Raw genomic sequence first — 23,655 nt, 5'->3', positions numbered from 1 at the left:
TGCTTGGTGACTTTACTGCACCTAATTCCAATTTACATGGAAGAAGCATCTCCATTCCTGCCATTGGAGCAAACAACTTTGAGCTGAAACCTCAACTAGTTTCTCTGATGGAGCAGAACTGCAAGTTTCATGGACTTCCATCTGAAGATCCTTTTCAGTTCTTAACTGAATTCTTGCAGATATGTGATACTGTTAAGACTAATGGAGTAGATCCTGAAGTCTACAGGCTCATGCTTTTCCCTTTTGCTGTAAGAGACAGAGCTAGATTATGGTTGGATTCTCAACCTAAAGACAGCCTGAACTCTTGGGATAAGCTGGTCACGGCTTTCTTAGCCAAGTACTTTCCTCCTCAAAAGCTGAGCAAGCTTAGAGCTGATGTTCAAACCTTCAGACAGAAAGAAGGTGAATCTCTCTATGAAGCTTGGGAAAGATACAAACAGTTGACCAAAAAGTGTCCTTCTGACATGCTTTCAGAATGGACCATCCTGGATATATTCTATGATGGTTTATCTGAGCTATCAAAGATGTCACTGGACACTTCTGCAGGTGGATCCATTCACCTAAAGAAAACGCCTGCAGAAGCTCAAGAACTCATTGACATGGTTGCTAATAACCAGTTCATGTACACTTCTGAAAGGAATCCTGTGAGTAATGGGACGCCTATGAAGAAGGGAGTTCTTGAGGTTGATACTCTGAATGCCATATTGGCTCAGAATAAAATATTGACTCAGCAAGTCAATATGATCTCTCAGAGTCTGCATGGAATGCAAGCTGCATCCAACAGTACTCAAGAGGCATCTTCTGAAGAAGAAGCCTATGATCCTGAGAACCCTGCAATAGCAGAGGTAAATTACTTAGGTGAACCTTATGGAAACACCTATAACTCAACATGGAGAAATCATCCAAATTTCTCATGGAAGGATCAAAAGCCCCAACAAGGCTTTAATAATGGTGGAAGAAACAGGTTTAGCAATAGCAAACCTTTTCCATCATCAACTCGGCAACAGACAGAGAACTCTGAACAAAATGCTTCTAATTTAGCAAATCTAGTCTCTGATCTATCTAAGGCCACTGTAAGTTTCATGAATGAAACAAGGTCTTCCATTAGAAATCTGGAAGCACAAGTGGGCCAGCTGAGTAAAAAGATCACTGAAATCCCTCCTAGTACTCTCCCAAGCAATACAGAAGAGAATCCAAAAGGAGAGTGCAAGGCCATTGACATAAGCGCCATGGCCGAACCTGTGAGGAGAGGAGAGGACGTGAATCCCAAGGAGGAAGACCTCCTGGGACGTCCAGTGATCAATAAGGAGCTTCCCTCTGAGGAACCAAAGGAATCTGAGACTCATCTAGAGACCATAGAGATTCCATTAAACCTCCTTATGCCCTTCATGAGCTCTGATGAGTATTCCTCTTCTGAAGAGAATGAGGATATTACTGAAGAGCAAACTGCCAAGTTTCTTGGTGCAATCATGAAACTGAATGCCAAATTATTTGGCATTGATACTTGGGAAGTTGAACCTCCCTTGTTCATCAATGAACTAAGTGATCTGGATCAACTGACATTACCTCAGAAGAGACAGGATCCTGGAAAGTTCATAATACCCTGTACCATAGGCACCATGATCTTTAAGGCTCTGTGTGACCTTGGTTCAGGAATAAACCTCATGCCCCTCTCTGTAATAGAGACACTGGGAATCTATGGGGTGCAAGCTGCTAAAATCTCATTAGAGATGGCAGACAGCTCAAGAAGACAGGCTTATGGACAAGTGGAAGATGTATTAGTAAAGGTTGAGGGCCTTTACATACCTACTGATTTCATAGTCCTGGATACTGGAAAGGAAGAGGATGAATCCATCATCCTAGGAAGACCTTTCCTGGCCACAGCAAGAGCTGTGATTGATGTTGACAGAGGTGAAATAGTCCTTCAATGGAATGAGAACTCCCTTGTATTCAAAACTCAAGGATCTCCCTCTGCAACCATGGAGAGGAAGCTTGAAAAGCTTCTCTCAAAGCAAAGTCAACCAGAGCCCCCACAGTCAAACTCTAAGTTTGGTGTTGGGAGGCCTCAACCAAACTCTAAGTTTGGTGTTGAACTCCCATATCCAAACTCTAAGTTTGGTGTTGGAGAGTCTCAACAAAGCTCTGCACATCTGTGAGGCTCCATGAGAGCCCACTGTCAAGCTATTGACATTAAAGAAGCGCTTGTTGGGAGGCAACCCAATGTTTCTCTAATTCTTATTTTTATTGTTTTTCATGTTTTCTTAGGTTCATGATCATGTGGAGTCACAAAATAAATATAAAAATTGAAAACGGAATCAAAAAACAGCAGAAGAAAAATCACACCCTGGAAGAGCATCTGTCTGGCGTTCAAACGCCAGAACAGAGCATAGTTCTGGCGCTAAACGCCCAGAATGGGAGCATCCTGGCGCTGAACGCCCAGAACAAGCATGGTTCTTGCGTTCAACGCCAGAAATGGCAGCAAAGGGGCGTTGAACACCCAAAATGGGCACCAACCTGGCGCTGAACGCCCAGAGTTGTGTGCAAGGGCATTTTGCATGCCTAAATTGGTGCAGGGATGTAAATGCCTTGACACCTCAAGATCTGTGGACCCCACAGTATCCCCACCTACCTCATCATCTCTCTTCCCATTCATGATCATCCCTTCTACTTTCCATTTACCACTCACATCCATACACCCACTACCTTCAAAAATTCAACAACTCTCTCCCACCCAATCCCACCCTTATGGCCGAACACACACTCCCATCCATCTCCTCCATATCTTCTTCTTATTCTTCTATTCTTTCTTCTTTTGCTCGAGGGCGAGCAACATTCTAAGTTTGGTGTGGTAAAAGCATAGCTTTTTTGTTTTTTCCATAACCATTGATGGCACCTAAGGCCAGAGAAACCTCTAGAAAGAGGAAAGGGAAGACAAAAGCTTCCATCAAGGGTCTATAGCTCAGTGGTAGAACATTTGACTGCAAATCAAGAGATCCCTGAGATACCTCAGGGGATACATTTTCTTCCACACAATTATTGGAAGCAACTAAGGGTGGAACATCAAGAGCACTCCATCATCCTTCATGAAATCAGAGAAGATCTAAAAGCAATGAAGGAGGAGCAGCAAAGACAAGGAAGAGACATAGAAGAGCTTAAGGACATCACTAAGGTGGACTCATTCCTTGTTCTTACTTTCTCTGTTTTTCGTTTTCTATGTTATGTGCTTATCTATGTTTGTGCCTTCATTACATGATCATTAGTAGTTAGTAACTTTGTCTTAAAGTTATAAATGTCCTATGAATCCATCACCTCTCTTAAAAAAAAATGTTTTAATTCAAAAGAACAAGAAGTACATGAGTTTCGAATTTATCCTTGAACTTAGCTTAATTATATTGATGTGGTGACAATGCTTCTTGTTTTCTGAATGTATGCTTGAACAGTGCATATGTCTTTTGAAGTCGTTGTTAAAGAATGTTAAATATGTTGGCTCTTGAAAGAATGATGACTAGGAGACATGTTATTCGATAATCTGAAAAATCATAAAAATGATTCTTGAAGCAAGAAAAAGCAGCAAAGAACAAAGCTTGCAGAAAAAAAAAAAAAAGAGAGGCGAAAAAAAAAAGAAAGAAAAAGCAAGCAGAAAAAGCCAATAACCCTTAAAACCAAAAGGCAAGGGCAAATAAAAAGGATCCCAAGGCTTTGAGCATCAGTGGATAGGAGGGCCTAAAGGAATAAAATCCTGGTCTAAGCGGCTAAACCAAGCTGTCCCTAACCATGTGCTTGTGGCGTGTAGGTGTCAAGTGAAAACTTGAGACTGAGCGGTTAAAGTCAAGGTCCAAAGCAAAAGAAGAGTGTGCTTAAGAACCCTGGACACCTCTAATTGGGGACTTTAGCAAAGCTGAGTCACAATCTGAAAAGGTTCACCCAATTATGTGTCTGTGGCATTTATGTATCCGGTGGTAATACTGGAAAACAAAGTGCTTAGGGCCACGGCCAAGACTCATAAAGAAGTTGTGTTCAAGAATCATCATACTGAACTAGGAGAGTCAATAACACTATTCGAAATCTGAAGTTCCTAAAGATGCCAATCATTCTAAACTTCAATGGATAAAGTGAGATGCCAAAACTATTCAAGAGGCAAAAAGCTATAAGTCCCGCTCATTTGATTGAAGCTATGTTTCATTGATAGTTTGGAATTTATAGTATATTCTCTTCTTTTTATCCTATTTGATTTTCAGTTGCTTGGGGACAAGCAACAATTTAAGTTTGGTGTTGTGATGAGCGGATAATTTATACGCTTTTTGGCATTGTTTTTAGTATGTTTTTAGTAGGATCTAGTTACTTTTAGGGATGTTTTCATTAGTTTTTATGTTAAATTCACATTTCTGGACTTTACTATGAGTTTGTGTGTTTTTCTGTGATTTCAGGTATTTTCTGGCTGAAATTGAGGGACTTGAGCAGAAATCAGATTCAGAGGTTGAAAAAGGACTGCTGATGCTGTTGGATTCTGACCTCCCTGCACTCAAAGTGGATTTTCTGGAGCTACAGAACTCGAAATGGCGCGCTTCCATTTGCGTTGGAAAGTAGACATCTAGGGCTTTCCAGCAATATATAATAGTTCATACTTTGGCCAAGAATTGACGACGTAAACTGGCGTTCAACGCCAGCTTTCTACCCAAATCTGGCGTCCAGCGCCAGAAAAGGATCTAAAACCAGAGTTGAACGCCCAAACTGGCACAGAAACTGGCGTTCAACTCCACAAATGGCCTCTGCACGTGCAACACTCAGGCTCAGCCCAAACACACACCAAGTGGGCCCAGGAAGTGGATTTATGCATCAATTACTTACTCATGTAAACCCTAGTGACTAGTTTATTATAAATAGGACCTCTTACTATTGTATTAGGCATCTCTGGTCTCAGTTTTATTCCATTATTCATCTTAGGAGACTATTGATCACGTTTTAGGGGGGCTGGCCATCTCGGCCATGCCTGGACCTTCACTTATGTATTTTCATACGGTAGAGTTTCTACACTCCATAGATTAAGGTGTGGAGCTCTGCTGTTCCTCAAAGATTAATGCAAAGTACTACTGTTTTCTATTCAATTCTTCTTATTTCTCTTCTAAGATATCCATTCGCACCCAAGAACGTGATGAAGGTGATGATTATGTGTGACGCTCATCATCCTTCCCCCTTATGAACGCGTGCCTGACAAACACTTCTGTTCTACATGAATTAAGCTAGAATGAGTATCTCTTAGATCTCCTAACCAGAATCTTCGTGGCGTAAGCTAGAATGATGGCGGCATTCAAGAGAATCCGAAAGGTCTAAACCTTGTCTGTGGTATTCTGAGTAGGATTCAATGATTGAATGACTGTGACGAGCTTCAAACTCGCGAGTGCTGGGCGTTAGTGACAGACGCAAAAGGAGGGTGAATCCTATTCCAGCATGATCGAGAACCGACAGATGAATAGCCGTGCCGTGACAGGGTGCGTGAGCATATGATTCACTGAGAGGAGGGGATGTAGCCACTGACAACGGTGATGCCCTTGCATACAGCCAGCCATGGAAAGGAGTAAGACTGATTGGATGAAGATAGCAAGAAAGCAGAGGTTCAGAGGAACGAAAAGCATCTCCATTCGCTTATCTGAAATCCCTGCCAATGAATCTACATAAGTATCTCTATCCCTTTTATTGTTTATTTTAATCTAATAAAATATCATGTTTAAATCCGCCTGACTGAGATTTGCAAGGTGACCATAGCTTGCTTCAAGCCAACAATCTCTGTGGGATCGACCCTTACTCACGTAAGGTTTATTACTTGGACGACCCAGTACACTTGCTGGTTAGTTGAACGGAGTTGTGTCCACACATAGTAAAGAGCCATAATAATGTTTCCATACAATAACAAAGAGTACTACATTAATGTGGAACACAATTTCGTCCACCAACGTTACTCCGCAACAGGGCATTTTCCTCATATTTTATAAATCTTAAGCCATACGCGCATCCTTAATGTATCTAATAGTGGTTGGCATCTTCTAATAGCTCACCATGCTTATTGCATATGCCACATGACTTTTAACTTTAATACCCGGTACAAATCAATAAAAGGCAAGAGGCATCTGTAGCATATAGTCCAAGCAAAGAGGGATATGAGTGGTACTTGGACTCTTTGAGGGGGTTATCAAAGGATATGTTGGAGTAGACGCTGACGTTTAGAAAGAAATTATGACTCTAACATTGTGATGGAGGTCGTAGGTATGATCACATGATGACAAATCTCTCAGAGTGTATCAATACTATTTTAAGGGGAATGAGAAACCTTCCCATAGCGGCTATTGTAAGGGCAACTTATGAGAGGCTGCAACAACTATTTGTGCACAAAGGTCGTGAAACGCATGTTTAATTGCAAGGTGGTCAGGTATTCTCACATCGACTGTTGGCAGCTATAGAAAAGAATAGAAAGATCCTACTAAAGATGAGAGTCGCGCGCTGTGATCGTCATGCATCGAAATTTGGTGTGAAAGAGATGGAGCCAAACTTTCTAATGCAGAGAGCAAGGCATTGTCAATACATGAAATTTTTTAACTCTACTGCGTATCCAAACTCGGCCTTCCTAATGTATGTAGTAAGACGTTAGGAAGTAGAATAGACAATGTCACACAACGTGACAAAAGAAATTGAGATGTTTGCAAGAATAAGGTTGATTAATTTTTTTGTAATTGCGTATAACAATATGTTAATAACTAAATTATAAAAATTAACCTTATCTAATTCTTGAATTTCTGGCATTTAACATAATTAAATATTTAAATTAAGTAATTAAATAGTTTCAATAATAAAATACTAACGGCCTTCCAACTAATATAACAACACCTAAATTATTAATATCCTAATGTTATTAAGTATTCGGTTAAAAAAAACTTCATCAATTTTAAAAAAATTAGTTAATCGTATAACAACATTAATTAATAATCTCCTAATATAATTAAATATTCGGTAAAATAAAAAACTTCATATAAATTTAAAAAAATTAATTAGTCATCTTGTAATGTTCCTTTTTAACTAATGGTCTTCTGACTAATTAAATCCAACTATCCTAACATAATCACTAATTAATTAAATCAAAATAATCTAAAATGCATATTCTAGCATGTCCTCTAAGAGTCTAATTATTTAAATCGAATTATCCTAACATATCAACTAATTATTTAAAGTTAAGTTAATCTACCATGTCATTATTCTTCTAACACATCTTTCAACCTACTAAATCAAAATATCCTAATTTATAAACTAAAACTAACTACAAAATATCATAACATATTTACTAACTATTTACTTAAAATAAGAGAGAGATAGAGCAACCTCAAAATCTAATGTCCCAGATATGTGCTACGTTGCATTTAGCTAGTTGATTTTCTCTAATCGCACGTGTAGTCGATTTGTCATAGTACTTCAAAGAACTTTGAGAAAATTTGACCCAAACTTTCTAAATTTAAAAAAAAAAAAAAACTATTAATGAGCCTTCGTCTTGGCTGCACCCTATATATAGGTGTAACCATATATATCTCGGGTACTAAAACCTAAAAATTATTATACATATATCTCAGATGCAGAGACTCTCATTTATGCATTTATTACATGCTTCGGATGTATTTAGGATGTATGATGCCCTTGTTGTCTCTTATACCGGTAATATAATATGTGTGTTTTTACTTCTTTAGATTTCAATATCTAGGATATGACATCTTACGTATATTAAAAATTTTTTACTCCAATAAATATTATATTTTAATAATTTAAATAAAAAATTCCTAAAATTAACCGCTAGTATTTATTTGATGATAAATATTCTAGTGGTGAACAAAAATAAAAATCAATTTTTTGGTCACTGAATGAATGAATAATATAATGCAATTCGCTTAACAATAACAATAATAATAATAATAATTTCATAAAAAAATATACTTTTATTTTTTATATTTAGTTGATAATAGTGTTTTTTAAAATTATGAATAGATAGAGTGTTAATTTCGAATGTGTTATTATTTAATTTAAGATGCAAAAATCGATTTTTAAGAGTATATATATTGAAATCTGGGTATAAAAAATTGGGTAAATCACGTATATAAACCAAATGCAAGTAGATATTATACAATTCTATCAAAAGAAAAAATGTTATAAGGTCCTATCAAAAAGACATTTTCATGTAGATAGTTCGAATGAGACTAATTCGAATTACAAAACCCACAGTAATTCGAATCACATAAATTCAAATTAGTCAACGTAGTTCGAATTGAGCCAATTCGAATTATACATTTATTGTATCCATGGAGTAATTCGAATCTCATTGATTCGAAGTATAAAGAAACGTGACCCACACTAGTTCGAATCAATCTAATTCGAACTAGCACACTGTTTTGACACACATAATAATTCGAATGGATCTATTACAAATTTTTATAGTACTCCTACTATTTTTTAAGTCATTTTTTTAAATTATATTACATGGAATAAAATATTTTTTGTGGATAAAATATTTTTTTAAATTACTATGCATGGAATAATTTTTTTTAAGAGTATTATAAAAATTTGTAATGTTCTAGTGATTTAAGTAAGTAGATGATAAAAATATATATTTTTAAATTTTTAAATTATTATGGACTATGTAGAGTATTTTATTTAAAATTTGAGTACATGCATGTATTTACCTAAGTCACTAGGACATTACAAATTCTTATATTTCTCCTAATATCTTTAAAGCCATTTTTTAAATTGTTTTGTATGGGATAAAATATTTTTTGTGATATAATTTAAATAAATTTATTAAAAAAATTAATAATTTAAAAATTAAAAAATATATATTTTATTCCATGCATTAAAAAAAAGCTAACAAAATATTTAATTATAAGATTTTTTTAAAATATTTATGAGCTGAAGAGTATTGTATGAAATTCGAATTGATAGCTCATAAATATTTTTGAAGAAGTCTCATACTTAAATATTTTGTTAGCTTTTTTTTAATGCATGGAATAAAATATATATTTTTTTAATTTTAAAATTTTTTAAATTTATTTAAATTATATCAAAAAAATATTTTATTCCATGCAAAACAACTTTAAAAAATGGCTTAAAAGATGTTAGAAGTACTATAAAAATTTGTAATGTCCTAGTGACTAAGGTAAATATATGCATGTACTCAAATTTTAAGTAAATTATTCTACAAAGTCTATAATAATTTAAAAATTAAAAAATATATATTTTTATCATCTACTTACTTAAGTCACTAGGACATTACAAATTTTTATAGTATTCTTAAAAAAAATATTCCATGTATAGTAATTTAAAAAAAAATATTTTATCCACAAAAAAATATTTTATTCCATACAAAATAATTTTAAAAAATGACTTAAAAAATGGTAGGGATACTATAAAAATTTATATCAGACCTATTTGAATTATTATGTGTATCAAAGCAGTGTGCTAGTTCGAATCAATGAATGGGATTCGAATTACTTCATGATACAACAAATACATAATTACATTGATGTTGACTAATTCTTATTTATGTGATTCGAATGACTATAAATTTTGTAATTCGAATTAGCCTTATTCAAACTATATGAAAATGTCTTTCTAATAAAATCTTATAATAATTTTTTTTTTTGGTAAAATTATGTAATATCTGCTTGCATTTGGTTTATATATGTGATTTATCCTTAAAAAATTTTAGATATAAAAATTAGATCTTTCAATTTTTGTTTCAAAAAAATAAAAAATTTTAGATTTATATTTTAATTCTTTTTACAATTTTAAAAAATATAAAAATTATAATGTTAATACTTAATATATATCACTTTGTCTCATTTTCGTATAAAAAAATAGTCATACGATGAGCGTAGGTGAGATTGGAGAGATTACAATAGATTTAGAGTTAGGGTAATAATAAATAAAAGTTATATATATTTTAAATTTATATATTTTTAATTTAATTAATAAAAAAATCGAATCTATAGATTGATTTGAAGGATTTTTTATTTTTATAAATTAAATAAATATAATAATTACTAAAATAAATAATTTTAAAAATATTTATCGAAATAAACATTACTTTTTTATCTCGTTTACACGAGATAATTTTGCATATATCTCGTTTACAGTATAATATTGTCAAAATGTGTATATCTCGTTTATAGTTACTGTGTAAATGAGATATATGTATTTTTTAAAATTAAAAATAATAAAAAATATTAATATTATTAATAATCCAAACTTTTAACATACAATTAGTTCATAAAAAAATTAGTAGAAGAGATTAAATGGATATATTTAATCAATTAGTATTCAAAAAATTTGATGGAATAATGAAAAGAAAATTAAAATGGTTATCTCTCACGTTATCTCCCACTATTTACATGAGAGATATATATATTATTTACAGCATAATAAACATTTTGCATCCACATACCTTATCTCATTTACACTGTAACGTTTAAAGTGTAAACGAAATAAAAAAATATTTATTTCGGTAAATATTTTTTAAATTATTTATTTCGATAATTATTATAATTAATTTATTTATTAAAGTAAAAAATCCTTGGTTCAAATTTTACATTTTTAAAATTATTATCCGTACTAATTCATAGAAAGTATTTCCATTTTGGTTCGAATTGTACTTAATTATCTATTAATTTTAAAATATATTTAGTTGATTTAATTGGAGTTTGGAGGAGTAATCGCTATCCGGTGGTACCGTGAACACCCCTAAAAAAATTAGCCAAAAAAAAGTACCGTCTTAAATCATAACCGAATGCGACGCAAGTCGTTTTCAGTGGGGCTGTCGGCCAAAAGTGGACAGATGACGAAGCTCTGGCGGTGCCAAACTGAGCCATAGGATGCTTCCACGTGGCACCGTGATTGTTGCCATTGGTTGACCCGTTACACTCAAAATAATGAATATATACTACGTTTTAGTAGCGACCACAAGATCTGGGGATGATTAACATTTTATTTGGATCTTATCTTCATTTGTACTGTCTTCAAATGACACCCTATTTTCATAGATTGATATGTCAAAATTACTAATGGTTTTCACTCGTTAATCATTCTCATCCTTATTTTTGTAAGTTTGCTATCATTTTATATATATAAAAGTATATATTTTTATAAAATTATTATACTATATATATATTAATGATTAAATTAATTATTTATATAAATTTATATTAAAATATAAAATATAAACAAAAATAATTAAATAATATATATTTATAAATAAATACATGACAATTAATTTAATCACTAATTTTTATGCGAATAAAATATTTTTTTCTTCGTATCATTATGTTCATTTGCACAAGTCTCTAATATTAGTCAGATATGACAGATTAGAAGGGGTACTTAAAAAAACATTAATAATTAACTAACGTAAAGCAAGAGCCATAAAAAAGGTGTTATACAGTGATTTGTTAGTTGTGATGTTGACGAGGATATAATAAAAGCAACTTCTTATTTGGAAGGGAATTGAAAGAGAATGAGATTAAAGAATATTAGAGGGATGTTTGTGTTGTTTGACTTGGAGGGCAGTCAAAGTAGGAGTAGTGAGTGAAATGGGTAGGTTTGCTGGCAAGCAAGCATGTTTTGTGGCGGACTAAGTGGAGATAATCAAATCAGCAATGAAATAATGGACATAATATTATAGGCCAGCCAGATGTTTGATGTGACATCATCCCTAGCTTATTTTGCCTAATAAATGATGGTGAATTAAATATTAGATTTACATGATTCATAAGGCCATAATTATAAACTTTTATATAAGATTATATATGAACAATTCGAATTATAAATAAATAAAAGATGTTTTTTAAGTTAATTTACTTTTGAGAATATTGAAATTTATTTTTGAGTAAAATCTAAATTTTTTTTACAAAGTTTGTTTACGGAAAGTGAGTCAGGATTTGAGATCAAGCTAAAAGATATAATTAATGAATACAAAATTTATATTTGTTTTAGAGAATTTTTTAGTAAAAATTTTAAAATATATTTTATTTGTGATAATTTATAAAACTCTTCTTAATAATTAAAATTTAACACTCTCACTCAAAATTTTGTTTGTGTGAGTTTACAAAAATGAGAATAAGAGAGAAGAAAAGAGAATAACGACAAAATACCCTAAGTTTTCTACGCCGTTGCAATCATCATTTTCGTTGCTGTTGCAGTTGTCATTTTTGTCGACGTTTTCGTCACAGTTATCGCAATAGAAAGTTTTTGAATTGAGCCACCTCCTATATTAACACAGTTTCAGATCTATTTGCTCTATAGGCACCGTTATCGCTGCAGCTTTTGCCGTCATTGCTGCCGCAGTTTCCACCATTGTTGTCGCTGTAGTTGCTGTAGTAGAAAGCTTCTAGATCGAGCCACCGCTTCTGTCAACACAGTTTCATATCTGTTTGCTCTATAGCCATTGTTGTCGCTGCAGTTTTTGCCACCATTGCCGTGGTAGAAAGTTTCTGGATCGAGCTTCTTTTTCAATGCAACTTTTTCTGCCTCCATATTTCTCTTTAGAGCTGCCATTAGTATTTTTTCTTTTTCTTCTTTTCCATATTTCACATATCTCTTTATCTTTCTCTACTTCTTTATTTTGTGAATTGTAATTACTTGATTAATTAATTGTTATCTTGTCTTATTAATTGACATTTTAAAAATTTCTATATATTGTTATTTTCTCAATTTCATCCCGTTCTTTTTCACTAAAGTTACATTTGTTTTTGAGAACAAGACAAGATAAGACACTGAAAACAAGACATAAAAGACAAAGACACAAAATTCTATGTTTTTGTATTCGGTGATAAACTAGAATAAATTATGAAAATCCAATTTATTTTCATTAAAAAAATTTGAGTCGAAAAATATAATAATAAAAAATATAATTATAAAAAATTAACAAGAATAATGAAAAAAAAAATGAAAAATAAGTTGTGTCATTTGTTAGTGCTTTCGTGTCTTTTCTATCAGAATGGATACAAATACACTAATTCAATATCTCTGAACACATTATCTCTATTCATATCTTCTCTATCAAACACAATTTTATATCTTTATATTTCTGTATTAATAATATTTTGTCTCTATAAGTAAATGCAGGCCAAAAGACTTCTCTGTGCCATTACAATCAATGTAATTAGAATGTATGGCTTTGTCAAATTTTAGTTAGATACTCCACATGATAAATTTTAGTTAAACTAAAGCTATAAAGCTATACATTGCAAGTATCATCTCAGCAGCACCTTTGCAATGAACACGTACTGTATTGTCATTGAGTCAGAGTCTCAATTTTATCAATGCATATAACCGTTGCTGACCCCAAAGTTTTGCAAGCAGAGAATTTCCTCACCATAGTTATATTAGTACTAAGATCTGTATATAGTTTATTCTGAATATAGTTATATTAATAGTTTTTTGTTTGTTGGTGTGCAGTCATACCAAAGGACACACGCATAAAAAAATTTATTGAAATTTGTAGATAAAAAAAACAATACTTTTCGTTAACTTCAATCTCAAATACCAATATCTGAAAATACTACTAATGTAGAGGTTAATGAAATTTCTTTTTAAGTTGCTGCAAATTTTATTTCATCTGATAAAAGCACATATTGTTTTAATTCAAAGTCTTCATTTACTTGAAATGTGGAGATAATTAGTATTTATTTATATTATATAATTAATTAATCAGTTGCTGATGGAAAAAAATTATCGATAAAAAATTTCACAAAAATAATCGCGTTGCAAGTATAGATCTAAAACGACAATTAAACCTCAATCACTATAAAATTTTTGTTTGTTTGTGAAAGTTTTTTAATGGGAGTTATTAAAACCTCCATAGTATATTTTATTTGTGACTATTTTAAATAATATAATAAAAACTCCCACTATTATAATACTCTTAACCCAATTAATTATTAAAAGCCCAACCCAAACAAATATTAAGTGAGCATACAAAAAAAATTAGAAGAGTTCTTCGAGAGAGGACGAGGAAGAGTCTGAACCCTAAAATCTCGATTCTAGCCACTATGATTCATCTCCTCGTCGCCGTTGCCGCCATGTCTCCTGCATCAAAGCGCCGCCGGTGGAATGGAGGACGAGATGATCGTCAAGCCTCTCAATTCGTGGAGCCTCTCGCCTCTCGGGATAGTAATGCTTTAGATCTTCCGCTTCTGCGTCGTCTTCCCCAGGCGAGTGCTGCTGCTGGTTCTGCTTTTACTCCAGCGGCTTGAAGCACTCAGAGCGCGGTTTTGGCACGGACTCAGTGGCACTGGCTGAGTAGATCTGGAAGGCGAGCGAGCGAAAGATTCTGGAAGCTTTGATTGAAGCTGCGATAATGCGATCGAAGTTATCAAATCTCGTGGAACTAATTCTCATGTCATTATGAGTCATTGAGGTGAGGATTTGTTCCTACTTTGTAAAGATTTCGATGAACTGGACTAGGATCTTTATTTGTATGAGCTTTTTGACAATTGAGCTTTCACTCTTATTGAGAAATCAAATTGAGCTTTCACTCTTTATTTGTATGAGCTTTCTGCAATGCCAGTCACGGTTAAAGTTGGAATTATTTGTGACTTTGATTTTGGACTGGTTTTGTTACTTAGGGTTGTTACTTCCAATTGGGAGAGGAAGTGAACATGAATTTGACCATAACATATGCGTTCAGAATATTGGTGGAGACGATGATTGATTGGATTGCCAGAGAAGTAAACATGAACAAATCTTATGTCCTTTTCCGAACTTATTCTCCCGTGCATTTCAGGTTTGCCTAAACTTTCAAGTAGACTTACCTTTAATTACATCTTTGTTTGCTTAAATTATGTCTGTGAATCAATCTGTAATTTCTGGTTCTCATGGTTGGTCCTTGCTTTTATCAGCTTCATCTAGCTCAATGCTGGAAATTTGTTACTGTAACTAGAATCGGTTCGTGTCCTTCCAAAGAAGAAGGGAGGGCATTGAATACTGGTTGTTACATGAGGTATTCCTCACACAAGTTTTATTACAATTCAACCACTGTTGCTTCTGCATCTGGGAATCATGGTGAGTCAAAGTACATGAATGTTTTTTGAGATTCTTTCTTGCATTTTGTGGTTAACAAGAATCGAACCATAGACTTTTTGTTATAAATCTCTGATAACATAGCATGAAAATCTTATTGTATGATAGGACGTTGCAAGCTAGCTATAATTCTAGCTGCATCTTGTGCTGACCTGGCTCTTGTTCTGGCTGCTGCAAAATTTGTTTACTTTGCAAGGAAGAATTTACTCAAGAGAAGAAGAGGTGTCATTTTGTTCTCTATCTAATTATCTATCTAATTTTTGGTTGTCTAGCCAAACTCCTAATACTAACATTTAGTGCAATGTGATGATTTCTATTTCATATAGCTGACAGTTTGGTGCACTGTTGGACAGAGTGAATAGGTCCAAGCTAAATATGGCATATGAAATCCTTAAAAAAGCTACAAATTTCTTTAATGATGTGAATAAGCTAGGACAAGGTGGATCAGGCATAGTTTATAAAGTTTGTGGATGGGACCGGTGGGCACAGTTTAATGAAAAAAATTAAATAATTTTTGGAAGTTTGTGGATGCTTAAATTTGGAAAGGGCCAATGAACCTGTTCCATTGAAATTCTAGGTTTATAAATCCTTGGTATGTTTGGAATTTGGATACTAGCAGCTCTAAATGACAACTTTATATTCCGGCTGCGCAACTCTGATAGCTCAGACATTACGACGACACTTATACTATTTCATACTAAAATATGAGCCTGTTTAAAACTTTAAACCGCAATACCGCTCCCAAAAATACTTTCGTTCGATAACGTACATCCATAAATACCATACAACTTACAAAAACTCATAAAGAGTACATCCATATATATAAGTAATATTACAAACATAATCCAATACAATTCCTATCCCTCTTACAGATTATATCAAGATAAAGGCGAGGGTACAATAGACCATAACTAAAACAATACAGAGCATCACACAACAATTAAATAAGCTCTTCGTAACTTTTGCGCCCATATCCTGAAAGGGGAAAAATGTAGGGGGTGAGAACATTGGTGCACGAAATTGTGATCTCAGGCAACGGCGCCAGAAACTCTGTACGTACGACTTAATAAATCGTGTTTCATTCACAACTTCGATACAACTAACCAGCAAGTGCACTGGGTCGTCCAAGTAATAAACCTTACGTGAGTAAGGGTCGATCCCACGGAGATTGTTGGTATGAAGCAAGCTATGGTCACCTTGTAGATCTCAGTCAGGCGGATATAAAATAGTTATGGAGTTTTCGAACATAAATAATAAATAGATAGAAAATAAGGATAGAAACACTTATGTAAATCATTGGTGAGAATTTCAGATAAGTGTATAGAGATGCTTTCGTTCCTCTAAACCTCTGCTTTCCTGCTGTCTTCATCCAATCAGTCTTACTCCTTTCCATTGCTGGCTTTATGTAAGGACATCACCGTTGTCAATGGCTACTTTTAATCCTCTCTGGAAAATGGTCCGATGCGCTGTCACTGCATGGCTAATCGTCTGGAGGCATCACCCTTGCCAATGGCTGCATCCTATCCTCTTGTGAAAATGGTCCAAATGCTCTGTCACATCACGGCTAATCATCTGAGGTTCTCGATCATACTGGAATAGGATTCACCCTCCTTTTGCGTCTGTCACTACGCCCAGCACTCGCGAGTTTGAAGTTTGTCACAGTCATTCAATCCCAGAGTCCTACTCGGAATATTACAGACAAGGTTTAGACTTTCCGGACTCTCATGAATGCTGCCATCAATTTAGCTTATACCACGAAGATTCTGATTAAGAGATCCAAGAGATACTCATTCAATCTAAGGTAGAACGGAAGTGGTTGTCAGGCACGCGTTCATAGGGAATGATGATGATTGTCACGTTCATCACATTCATGTTGAAGTGCGAATGAATATCTTAGAAGCGGAATAAGTTGAATTGAATAGAAAAATAGTAGTACTTTGCATTAATCTTTGAGGAACAGCAGAGCTCCACACCTTAATCTATGGAGTGTAGAAACTCTACCGTTTGAAAATACATAAGTGAATAGAGGGTAAGCATGGCCGAATGGCCAGCCCCCAAACGTGATCAATAGATCAAAATATAATCCAAAGATGTCAAATATAATAGTAAGAAGTCCTATTTATACTAAACTAGTTACTAGGGTTTACAGAAGTAAGTAATTGATGCATAAATCCACTTCCGGGGCCCACTTGGTGTGTGCTTGGGCTGAGCTTGAATGTTACATGTGCAGAGGCTCTTTCTGGAGTTGAACGCCAGGTTATAACGTATTTCTGGCGTTCAACTCTGGTTTGTGACATGTTTCTGGCGTTTAACTCCAGACAGCAGCGTAGAACTGGCGTTCAACGCCCTTTTACGTCGTCTAAACTTGGCCAAAGTATGGACTATTATATATTGCTGGAAAGCCCTGGATGTCTACTTTTTAACGCAATTGGAAGCGCTCCATTTTGAGTTCTGTAGCTCCAGAAAAACCCACTTTGAGTGCAGGGAGGTCAGAATCCAACAGCATCAGCAGTCCTTCTTCACCCTCTGAATCTGATTTTTGCTCAAGTCCCTCAATTTCAGCTAGAAAATACCTGAAATCACAGAAAAATACACAAACTCATAGTAAAGTCGAAAAATGTGAATTTAACATAAAAACTAATGAAAACATCCCTAAAAGTAACTAGATTCTACTAAAAACATACTAAAAATAATGCCAAAAAGCGTATAAATTATCCGCTCATCAATACCAAACTTAAGTTGTTGCTTGTCCCCAAGCAACTGAAAATCAAATAGGATAAAAAGAAGAGAATATACTATAAATTCCAAACTATCAATGAAACATAGCTCCAATAAGATGAGCGGGACTTGTAGCTTTTTGCCTCTTGAATAGTTTTGGCATCTCACTTTATCCATTGAAGTTTAGAATGATTGGCATCTATAGGAACTCAGAGTTCAGATAGTGTTATTGATTCTCCTAGTTCAGTATGATGATTCTTGAACACAGCTATTTTATGAGTCTTGGCCGTGGCCCTAAGCACTTTGTTTTCCAGTATTACCACCGGATACATAAATGCCATAGACACATAATTGGGTGAACCTTTTCAGATTGTGACTCAGCTTTGCTAAAGTCCCCAATTAGAGGTGTCCAGGGTTCTTAAGCACACTCTGTTTTTGCTTTGGACCTTGACTTTAACCGCTCAGTCTCAAGTTTTCACTTGACACCTTCACGCCACAAGCACATGGTTAGGGACAGCTTGGTTTAGCCGCTTAGGCTAGGATTTTATTCCTTTAGGCCCTCCTATCCACTGATGCTCAAAGCCTTGGGATCCTTTTTATTTACCCTTGCCTTTTGGTTATAAGGGTTATTGGCTTTTTGCTCTTGCCTCTTGGTTTTAAGAGCTTTTGGCTTTTTCTGCTTGCTTTTTCTCTTTTTTTTTCTTTCTATTTTTTTCACTATTTTTATTCTGCAAGCTTTGTTCTTTGCTGCTTTTTCTTGCTTCAAGAATCATTTTTATGATTTTTTAGATTATCAAATAACATGTCTCCTTATCATCATTCTTTCAAGAGCCAACATATTTAACATTCTTAAACAACAACTTCAAAAGACATATGCACTGTTCAAGCATTCATTCAGAAAACAAGAAGCATTGTTACCACATCAATATAATTAAACTAAGTTCAAGGATAAATTTGAAACTCATGTACTTCTTGTTCTTTTGAATTAAAACATTTTTCATTTAAGAGAGGTGATGGATTCATAGGACATTTATAACTTTAAGACATAGTTACTAACTACTAATGATCATGTAATGAAGACACAAACATAGATAAGCACTTAACATAGAAAACGAAAAACAGAGAATGTAAGAACAAGGAATGAGTCCACCTTAGTGATGGTGGCGTTTCCTTCTTGAGGAACCAATGATGTCCTTGAGCTCTTCTATGTCTCTTCCTTGTCTTTGTTGCTCCTCCCTCATTGCTTTTTGATATTCTCTTATTTCATGAAGGATGATGGAGTGCTCTTGATGTTCCACCCTTAATTGTCCCATGTTGGAACTTAATTCTCCTAGGGAGGTGTTGATTTGCTCCCAATAGTTTTGTGGAGGAAAATGCATTTGAGGCATCTTCGGGATCTCATGGTGATGAGCTTCATGCGCCTCTTGAGCTCCATGAATGGGCTCTCTTGCTTGCTCCATCCTTTTCTTAGTGATGGGCTTCTCTTCCTCAATGGGAATGTCTCCTTCTATGAAAGCTCCAACTGAGTAACATAGATGGCATATAAGATGAGGAAAAGCTAGCCTTGCCCAAGGAGAGGGCTTTTCGACTATTTTGTAGAGTTCAAGGGAGATGACTTCATGAACTTCTACTTCCTCTCCAATCATGATGCTATGAATCATGATGGCCCGATCCACAGTAACTTCAGATCGGTTGCTAGTGGGGATGATGGAGCGTTGGATGAACTCCAACCATCCTCTAGCTACAGGCTTGAGGTCCAGTCTTCTTAGTTGAACCGGCTTGCCTTTAGAGTCAATCTTCCATTGAGCTCCTTCCACACATATGTCCATGAGGACTTGGTCCAACCTTTGATTAAAGTTGACCCTTCTAGTGTAGGGGCGTGCATCTCCTTGCATCATAGGCAAGTTGAACGCCAACCTCACATTCTCCGGACTATAATCTAAGTATTTCCCCCAAACCATGGTGAGATAATTCTTTGGATTCGGGTTCTTACTTTGATCATGGTTCCTAGTGATCCATGCATTGGCATAGAACTCTTGAACCATTAGGATGCCGACTTGTTGGATGGGTTTTGTTAGAACTTCCCATCCTCTTCTTTGGATTTCATGTCGGATCTTCGGATACTCATTCTTCTTGAGCTTGAAAGGGACCTCGGGGATCACCTTCTTCTTGGCCACAACATCATAGAAGTGGTCTTGATGGGCTTTGGAGATGAACCTTTCCATCTCCCATGACTCGGAGGTGAAAGCTTTTGTCTTCCCTTTCCCTTTTCTAGAGGATTCTCCGGTCTTAGGTGCCATCAATGGTAATGGAAAAACAAAAAAGCTATGCTTTTACCACACCAAACTTAGAATTTTGCTCGCCCTCGAGCAAGAGAAGAAAGAATAGATGAAGAAGAAGAAGAAAATATTGAGGAGAAGAGGGATGTGTTTCAGCCAAGAAGGGGAAGAGAGGGTTGTGTTGTGTGAAAATGAGGAAGAATGGAGGGCTATATATAGGGAAGGGAGGGGGGTAAGGTTCGGCCATATAGGGTGGGTTTGGGTGGGAAATTGATTTTGAATTTTGAAGGTAGGTGGAGTTTATGAAGTAGGTTTATGGGGAAGAGTGGATGGATGTGAGTGGTGAAGTGGTGATAGGGAAGAGAGATTGAGGTGATTGGTGAAGAGTTTTGGGGAAGAGTGTTTATGGGATTGTGTGAAAGAAGGGTGAGAAGAAGTGAGTGGAGGTAGGTGGGGATCCTGTGGGGTCCACAGATCCTGAGGTGATCCTGTGGGGTCCACAGATCCTAAGGTGTTCAAGGATTTACAACCTTGTACATAACTCTGGGCATTCAGCGCCAGATTGGTGCTTGTTCTGGGCGTTGAATGCCCATTTGTTGCCCATTTCTGGCGTTGAACGCTAGAACCATGCTTGTTCTGGGCGTTCAGTGCCAGCTCTTCTCCAGGGTGCAATTCTGGCGTTCAAACGCCCAGATGCTTCCCATTTTGGGCGTTCAGCGCCAGAACCATGCTCTGTTCTGGCGTTGAACGCCAGCCATATGCTTCTTACTGGCGTTTAAATGCCAGTGAGATCCTCCTCCAGGGTGTGATTTTTCTTCTGCTGTTTTTGATTCCGTTTTCAATTTTTATATTTATTTTGTGACTCCACATGATCATGAACCTAATAAAACATGAAAGAACAATAAAATTAGATAAATAAAAATTGAGTTGCCTCCCAACAAGCGCTTCTTTAATGTCAATAGCTTGACAGTGGGCTCTCATGGAGCCTCACAGATGTTCAGAGCATTGTTGAGACTTCCCAACACCAAACTTAGAGTTTGGATATAGGAGTTCAACACCAAACTTAGAGTTTGGTTGTGGCCTCCCAACACCAAACTTAGAGTTTGACTGTGGGGGCTCTGGTTGACTCTGTTTTGAGAGAAGCTTTTTATGCTTCCTCTCCATGTTTACAGAAGGATGACCTCGAGTTTTAAACACAAGGGAGTCCTCATTCAATTGAAGGATTAGTTCACCTCTGTCAACATCAATCACAGCTCTTGCTGTGGCTAGGAAGGGTCTTCCAAGGATGATGGATTCATCCTCATCCTTCCCAGTATCTAAGACTATGAAATCAGCAGGGATGTAAAGGCCTTCAACCTTTACTAATATGTCCTCTACTTGTCCATAAGCCTGTTTTCTGGAATTGTTTGCCATCTCTAATGAGATTTTAGCAGCTTGTACCTCAAAGATTCCCAGTTTCTCTATTACAGAGAGTGGCATGAGGTTTATTCCTGACCCCAGGTCACATAGAGCCTTCTCAAAGGTCATGGTGCCTATGGTACAAGGTATCAGGAACTTTCCAGGATCCTGTTTCTTCTGAGGCAATCTCAGTTGATCCAATGCATTTAGTTCATTGGTGAACAGGGGAGGTTCATCTTCCCAAGTCTCAATACCAAATAATTTGGCATTCAGCTTCATGATTGCACCAAGGTACTTGGTAACTTGCTCTTCAGTAACATCTTCATTCTCTTCAGAAGAGAAATACTCATCAGAGCTCATGAATGGCATAAGGAGGTTTAATGGAATCTCTATGGTCTCTAGATGAGCCTCAGATTCCTTTGGTTCCTCAAAGGGAAACTCCTTATTGATCACTGGACGTCCCAGGAGGTCTTCCTCACTGGGATTCACGTCCTCTCCTTCCCTTATAGGTTTGGCCATGGTAATTAATTCAATGGCCTTGCACTCTCCTTTTGGATTTTCTTCTGTATTGCTTAGGAGAGTACTAGGAGGGATTTCAGTGATCCTTTTACTCAGCTGGCCCACTTGTGCTTCCAAATTTCTAATGGAGGATCTTGTTTCATTTATGAAACTCACAGTAGCCTTAGATAGATCAGAGACTAAGTTTGCTAAATTAGAGGTATTTTGTTCAGAGTTCTCTGTCTGTTGCTGAGTGGATGATGGAAAAGGCTTGCTATTGCTAAACCTGTATCTTCCACCATTATTAAAGCTTTGTTGAGGCTTTTGTTGATCCTTCCATGAGAGATTTGGATGATTTCTCCATGATGGATTATAGGTGTTTCCATAAGGTTCACCTAAGTAATTTACCTCTGCTATTGCAGGGTTCTCAAGATCATAAGCTTCTTCTTCAGAAGATGCCTCTTGAGTACTGTTGGATGCAGCTTGCATTCCATTCAGACTCTGAGAAATCATATTGACTTGCTGAGTCAATATTTTATTCTGAGCCAATATGGCATTCAGAGTATCAATTTCAAGAACTCCCTTCTTCATAGGCGTCCCATTACTCACAGGATTCCTCTCAGAAGTGTACATGAACTGGTTATTAGCAACCATGTCAATGAGTTCTTGAGCTTCTACAGGCGTTTTCTTTAGGTGAATGGATCCACCTGCAGAAGTATCCAATGACATCTTAGCTAATTCAGACAGACCATCATAGAATATATCCAGGATGGTCCATTCTGAAAGTATGTCAGAAGGACACTTTTTGGTCAGTCCTTTGTATCTCTCCCAAGCTTCATAGAGGGATTCACATTCTTTCTGTATGAAGGTCTGAACATCCACTCTAAGCTTACTCAGCTTTTGAGGAGGAAAGAACTTGGCTAAGAAAGCCTTGACCAGCTTATCCCAAGAGTTTAGGCTATCCTTAGGTTGAGAGTCCAACCATATTCTAGCTCTGTCTCTTACAGCAAAAGGGAAAAGCATGAGCCTGTAGACTTCAGGATCTACTCCATTAGTCTTAACAGTATCACATATCTGCAAGAATTCAGTTAAGAACTGAAAAGGATCTTCAGATGGAAGTCCATGAAACTTGCAGTTCTGCTGCATCAGAGAAACTAATTTAGGTTTCAGCTCAAAGTTGTTTGCTCCAATGGTAGGGATGGAGATGCTTCTTCCATGTAAATTGGAATTAGGTGCAGTAAAGTCACCAAGCATCCTCCTTGCATTATTATTATTTTCGGCTGCCATCTCCTCTTCCTGTTCGAAAATTTTTGAAAGGTGCTTGCTGGATTGTTGTAATTTAGCTTCTCTTAGTTTTCTCTTCAGAGTCCTTTCAGGTTCTGGATCTGCTTCAACAAGAATATTCTTGTCTTTGCTCCTGCTCATATGAAAAAGAGGGAACAGAAAAATAATAATAATAGGGATCCTTTTTACCATAGTATAGAGGTCCCTGTGTGAGTAGAGGAAAAGAATAAGAGAAAATCTAAACTCAGAGAGAGACGGGGGTTCGGATTTTTGGTGAGTGAGGAAGAGAAAATAGAAGAAGATGAGAGGTGAGAGGATTTTTGAAAATAATTTTTGAAAAATTGGTTAGTGATTTTCGAAAATTAAAATCAAAATT

At 35.7% G+C, this 23,655-nt stretch overlaps 2 non-coding genes across 2 annotated transcripts; one reads left to right on the top strand and one right to left on the bottom strand.

The window, feature by feature from the left end:
• Window positions 1-362: 362 nt before the first annotated feature.
• Window positions 363-470, bottom strand: LOC112788225 (small nucleolar RNA R71). Its single transcript, XR_003195599.1, has one exon. It is a non-coding gene; the product is annotated as a small nucleolar RNA R71 (small nucleolar RNA).
• A 22,312-nt stretch (window positions 471-22,782) lies between these two features.
• On the top strand, window positions 22,783-22,886 carry LOC112787145 (small nucleolar RNA R71). Its single transcript, XR_003194575.1, has one exon. It is a non-coding gene; the product is annotated as a small nucleolar RNA R71 (small nucleolar RNA).
• The last annotated feature ends 769 nt before the right edge of the window (window positions 22,887-23,655 follow it).

This window comes from Arachis hypogaea, chromosome 20 (genome assembly GCF_003086295.3).
Source record: "Arachis hypogaea cultivar Tifrunner chromosome 20, arahy.Tifrunner.gnm2.J5K5, whole genome shotgun sequence".
Taxonomy (NCBI): Eukaryota; Viridiplantae; Streptophyta; class Magnoliopsida; order Fabales; family Fabaceae; genus Arachis; species Arachis hypogaea.
Note: the sequence above shows the minus strand (reverse complement) of the source record. Positions and strands in the feature narration are given on the sequence as shown.